Source organism: Bos grunniens, chromosome 9 (assembly GCF_055505025.1).
Source record: "Bos grunniens cultivar Pamir isolate PY7600 chromosome 9, Bosgru_T2T1.0, whole genome shotgun sequence".
NCBI classification, from domain to species: Eukaryota; Metazoa; Chordata; class Mammalia; order Artiodactyla; family Bovidae; genus Bos; species Bos grunniens.
In genome coordinates this window covers 78,462,902-78,469,705 of record NC_141173.1, presented here as the reverse complement: position 1 = coordinate 78,469,705, position 6,804 = coordinate 78,462,902, and positions in this window count along the sequence as shown.

Here is a 6,804-nt window from a genome sequence, read left to right as displayed (position 1 = left end):
TCTATCCAAATTGATTTCTATTTTGTGCTCCTCATGCCCTGGCAGTGTACCCTCCTGGAAGGAGCGCTGAAATGCTCTATTGTTTTACCTCTTTCTGTATTTTCCATGAAATCAGTACAGCATAGCTCTTTGCTGCAGAAAATTAAATACTAGATGATACCAGAGGAATGTGCCTGAGAGTGTCTTCCTCTCCTCCTCGGTGTAAGTGACATCTTTTGGCAACACACCTCCCTTGTCTCTCTTACAGCTAAAATTAAACCAGTGGAAAATGTTTGCCTCAAAGTACATGCCCTCTTAATGAAACACAACTGTGCTTAAAGGTCAATAGATTAACAAGGGAACACAGATAGATAGTGTTCCTTATCTGGTAGGCAGAGAGATGGTGCCAGCCCTGGCATTTGCAGAATAGGGAAGCAGCAGTTTGGAGGGATCATGCAGACAGAACAGACATATCAGGTGAGATGAGAGGAAAGTGGGGAAATAGTTCAAGCAAGGGAAATGTCTGGAAATCATGTTCATATTAATAGCAATTCTGGGACAAGTAATTATATGGTTAAGAAACCATTTGTGCTACAGTCCCTGCAAAAATAATAAATAATATCAAACTTCAAATGTGTGCAGCATGTAATGCTTTACAGGACATGTTCACTTGTGTTCCCTCACTGGATTAACATAATATTTGTGGAAAATGAGCAAAATTGTTCCCCATTTTACCAAAAAGAGCTGGGCTCCAGAGACACAAATGACTTACCAACATTCATAAATTGGGAATAGTCTAGTGGTACAGGCTTTTCCACGACATTCTTTTTATTTCACAAATACATTATTCGCTCCTTTGCAAATCATTTTATCTGCCTGATATAAAATCACATGAAAACATAGAGCATTGACTCTTTATAGAAATTGAGCCAAAAGATGTTCATCAAAGCACTTAGGTGCTTTCTCCATTTTTAATATTTAATACCATTTAATACCATATACATTCGCTTTTGAGTTGGTGTTGCTTTTCTCTGTGCTTGATTATTCTGAATAAACACTTCCATTTGTGGTTCCAGGTTAAAATCTGATGGACTCCATAATGAAAAAACAATTGAAAAGAGCTGGAGAATTACCTTGTATTCAGATTCTTGACCCATTCATTCCAAGGTGAACTGTCTCTAGGCTGCCAAACCAGTCTTTACTGGTTTTGATTTTTGCCATTGGACTAGGTCATCTGAAGTATTCCACATTAAGGATCGATGAATTCTTATAAAGATCAGCTTTAGGGAGTAAAATGATAGCTAGACAATTTTTACTGCCAAGAAATAATTTGCCTGCTGGCAGTGTGATTCACTGAGTTGAACCACATGATTTCTAGCAATTTTCAAGATTTTCTTTTATCTCTAAAACATCTTTTAAATACCAACCTGACGTGCCTCTTGAGAAATTTGTATGCAGGTCAGGAAGCAACAGTTAGAACTGGACATGGAACAACAGACTTGTTCCAAATAGGAAAAGGAGTACGTCAAGGCTGTATATTGTCACCCTGCTTATTTAACTTCTATGCAGAATACATCATGAGAAACGCTGGGCTGGAAGAAGCACAAGCTGGAATCAAGATTGCTGGGAGAAATATCAATAACCTCAGATATGCAGATGACAGCACCCTTATGGCAGAAAGTGAAGAGGAACTCAAAAGCCTCTTGCTGAAAGTGAAAGTGGAGAGTGAAAAACTTGGCTTAAAGCTCAACATTCAGAATACGAAGATCATGGCATCTGGTCCCATCACTTCATGGGAAATAGATGGGGAAACAGTGGAAACAGTGTCAGACTTTATTTTTTGGGCTCCAGAGTCACTGCAGATGGTGACTGCAGCCATGAAATTAAAAGACGCTTACTCCTTGGCTTCCCTGGTGGCTCAGACGGTAAAGCATCTGCCTGCAATGCAGGAGACCCAGGTTCGATTCCTGGGTCAGGAAGGTCCCCTGGAGAAGGAAATGGTAATCCACTCCAGCAGTCTTGCCTAGAAAATCCCATGGACGGAGGAGCCTGATAGGTTACCGTCCATGGGGTCGCAAAGAGTCGGACACGACTGAGCGACTTCACTTTCTTTCTTACTCCTTGGAAGGAAAGTTATGACCAACCTAGATAGCATATTCAAAAGCAGAGACATTACTTTGTCAACAAAGGTTCATCTAGGCTACGGTTTTTCCTGTGGTCATGTATGCATGTGAGAGTTGGACTGTGAAGAAAGCTGAGTGCCAAAGAATTGATGCTTTTGAACTGTGGTGTTGGAGAAGACTCTTGAGAGTCCCTTAGACTGCAAGGAGATCCAACCAGTCCATTCTGAAGGAGATCAGTCCTGGGATTTCTTTGGAAGGAATGATCCTAAAGCTGAAACTCCAGTACTTTGGCCACCTCATGCAAAGAGTTGACTCATTGGAAAAGACTCTGATGCTGGGAGGGATTGGGGGCAGGAGGAGAAGGGGACGACAGAGGATGAGATGGCTGGATGGCATCACTGACTCGATGGACGTGAGTCTGAGTGAACTCCGGAGTTGGTGATGGACAGGGAGGCCTGGCGTGCTGCGATTCATGGGGTCGCAAAGAGTTGGACACTACTGAGCGACTGAACTGAAGTAACAATATGAGTAGGATAAAGTCAACAGTAATTTCTACCTCTTCCTTTGCGAAGGAAAAAAGAGGAGTCATCGGCCTGCATATTGACTAAGAGACATGGTATCAAGGATTTTGAGAGTTCAGTGTCTTTTCAAAAAGAGATGAAAGGAGTCAAATTAGCAGAATTTGGGTGCATATTATGATTTTTCTGATTTTGTTGTGTCACATGTAGCACCTTCTTGTGATCCTCACATGGAATCATCCGAGAATCAGCAGCAGTTACCAAGCCAACTTACACCCTTAGTACTACAGCACTGGACTTTCCCCATGGCACAGCAGTAAAGAATCCTCTTGCAATGCAAGAGCCACAGGAGACGCTAGTTCAATCCCTGGGTTGAGAAGATCCCCTGGAGAAGAAAATGACCACCCACTCCAGTATCCTTGCCTGGAGAATCCCATGGACAGAGGAGCCTGGTGGGTTGAGATATACTTCTCACTAATGCACTATTAGGGGAAATGAATTCTAAATGAATTCAATCTTCAAAGCTAGTATACATGGAGGCATCTTGATTTTTGGCAGAATTTGTGTTTCTTTCCTTTCTGTACACAAGAACTATGTCCATGTTGCAACACATACCTGAGAGTTTGCTACATCCTCCATTTCTGATTGTATAATGGCCAACTCTTCCTAGCCTATATGCTACATTTTGCCAGATGCTAGAAACAACACAGTGAACCAGTCTTCAATGGAGACATTAACTAAATTGAAGGTGATGGCATAGAACATTATTTTCTAATGAGATTTCCTTAAAAATTAATGTGTGCCAGGTATTTTTTCGCGGAAGCCAAGGAATGTCCTTGAGTTAGAAAAGTGCTGAAGTAATGTTGCTTATGAATGAGACCTGACAAATCACTTTTTGTATGCTAAATCACATCAGAAAAATTAATTCAACAATTGTCAGCCACCCAATATATGTTGGTTACTCTATTAGGGATACATGGATTAAAAAAGAAAAAGACCACGAACTCTATCTTAAAGAATGTATATAGTATATAGTAATTTATCCAACCACTCCAGTACTCTTGCCTGGAGAATCCCATGGACGGAGGAGTCTGGTAGGCTGCGGTCCATGGGGTCTTAAGAGTCGGACACGACTGAGCGACTTCACTTTCGCTTTTCACTTTCATGTATTGGAGAAGGAAATGGCAACCCACTCCAGTGTTCTTGCCTGGAGAATCCCAGGGATGGGGGAGCCTGGTGGGCTGACGTCTATGGGGTCGCACAGAGTCAGACACGACTGAAGTGACTTAGCAGCAATTTATCCAAAGCCAAGCTACACATTAATCAGTTTCCCAATTCTGATAGCAACACCCGATCCCTGTCTACCCCATTCTACATTTTGTTTTCCATAGTACTTCTACCTTTTAACATATTATGTAATTTACCTCTTGTATTTGTTTCATCTTCTTCCACCTTGATTATCACCACTAAAACATAACCCCCAGAAAGACAGAGCTCTTTGTTTTGTTCACTGAGGTATCTCAAGAATTGTAACAGTGCCTGGCACATGGTGGGCACTCAGTAAATATTTGTGGAATGAATGCTGCCTACAGGGATGACAGATACAAACCATTCCTGTCACGTGGTGCAGATATAGGACTTACTGGGGTGGGGAGGAGTTACAAGCCAAGAAGTAGTAGAGTACAAGCAATCATCTGAACTCTATGACCTTGCAGCTTAAAACAGTCATTTATTGTTGCTGTTGTTCAGTTGCCAAGTTGTGTCTGACTCTGAGACCCCAGGGACTGCAGCACACCAGGCTCCCTGGTCCTTCACTCTCTCTCAGAGTTTGCTCAAACTCATGTCCCATTGAGTCAGTGATACCATCCAACCATCTCGTCCTCTGTAACCCCCTTCTCCTTTTGCCTTCAACTGCCCCCAGCATCAGAATCTTTTCCATTGAGTTGGCTCTTTACATCAGGCTGCCAAAGTATCAGACCTTCAGCTTGAGCATCATTCTCTTCCAATGAATATTCAGGGATGATTTCCTTTAGGATTGACTGGCTTGATCTCCTTGTAGTCCAAGGGACTCTCAAGAGTCTTCTCCAGCACCACAATTCAAAAGCAACAATTCTTCTTTATGGTTCAACTCTCACATCCGTCCATGGCTACTAGAAAAAACGTACCTTTTACGAGTTTCCCATTTCAATCTCCACCACTAGGTTTTACTATTAGTTTCAGGGAGAGCCAAGTAGCTACAGTACAAAAGATTCTGCAGGTAGGCTTTTTACCTACAGAAATGGGAGCATGTGATTTGTATGAGGGACAAAAATAATTCAATGAATCCAATTTGCTGTGAAATAAAAACCCCTTACCCAAGACATGATCTGGAAGAAAACTGTAAAACAAAAAGGTAATCAAGTAAGAGAAGTTCCTATCAGCAGCACAGGCAAGAGAAGAAGGGGCACATGAACAGTAAGAGATGAGAAAAAGCTTCTGGAAAGAGATGAGCCCCAGCAGTGTGATGGAGTCAGCAGCAGATGGAGGGATGGGACCGATGAGAAAGTCCATAAGATGGGAGATGTGTAACACTTTTCTACTACACTCATGTTTGCCATGGCAACCCACTCCAGTTCTCTTGCCTGGAAAATCCCATGGACAGATTTGGTAGGCTACAAAGAGCCTGGTAGGCTACAGTCCATGGGGTCGCTGGGAGTCAGACATGACTGAACGACTTCACTTTCACTTTTCATTTTCATGCATTGGAGAAGGAAATGGCAACCTACTCCAGTGTTCTTGCCTGGAGAATCCCAGGGACAGGGGAGCCTGGTGGGCTGCCATCTATGGGGTCGCACAGAGTCGGACACGACTGAAGTGACTTATTAGCAGCAGCAGCAGCATGTTTGCCATCAAATAGGAAGTTGATATTGCTTTATTAATTAGTTAGCCTCTCTAACCACAAAATTTTGGTAAAAGGTATTCTCTACACTAATTGCCTTGTGTTAGGGGCAAAATTATTTCCTGTTCTGTGCTATAATTACCCTCCAATATCTTCAAACCTTCAGAAAAGTCTCTTCCATATTATACGAACTTGGGTTGCTGCTGCTGCTAAGTCGCTTCAGTCGTGTCCAACCCTGTGCGACCCCATAGACAGCAGCCCACCAGGCTCCCTGGTCCCTGGGATTCTCCAGGCAAGAACACTGGAGTGGGTTGCCATTTCCTTCTCCAATGCATGAAAGTGAAAAGTGAAAGTGAAGTCACTCAGTCGTCTCCGACTCCCAGCAACCCCATGGACTGCAGCCCACCAGGCTCCTCCATCCATGGGACTCTCCAGGCAAGAGCACTGGAGTGGGGTGCCACTGCCTTCTCCACAAACTTGGGTTAGTGGTACATAAAAGTTATGCAAGTATGGGAGAGGTCAGTGAAGAAAGCACAGGCTGGGAGGTATTAGCAAAGTATGAAGCAGACTATAGAATGGTCTGCCCAGAAGCACAAGAGATAAGTGAAATTTACCAGTGAGACATGATCCATCTTGTTGAATATTAAAGTAAGGGGTAGCCTCTGAGGGTTAGAGGGCATATGGATTTTCTGTTCATTTGGAATTGCCTTGAGCACCAGTGCATGGACCAAGCAATACTCAAGATCCAAGTCAGAAGTGCATCCTTACCACAGTTATAGAACTGTAGCTGAACGGGCTATGGGACATTGTCACATGGTGATCTGAGGATGGTACCAGTATTGGCATATGGTTTTAGGGCTTTTCTCCTGAAGGCTTACCCCAAATCTTATAACTCAAGTCTTTTCAATGATCCCAAAGCAACACTTCTTGTATAAGTAGGTAGAGTGGATTCTGCTATTTCCAGCTGGGAATCTTAACAAACGGAAGAGTCTAACCTTGAACTTTTTTCCCCATTTTCTTTTATTGCGGTAAGATACAGTCCATGGGGTTGCAAAGAGTCGGACATGGCTGAGCGACTGAACTGAAGTGAAGGTACAGATTACATAAATTTTTACCATCCTAAACATTTTTAATGGTACATTTCAGTAGTATTAAATACACTCGTAGCATTGTGCAAGTATCACTAATATCCATCTCCATACTCTTTTTATATTATAAAACATAAACTCTGTTCTATTCAATAATAACTCCCTTCCCCTTCCTTCAGCCCCTGGCCATCAGCATTCTACTTTCTGTCTCTATGATA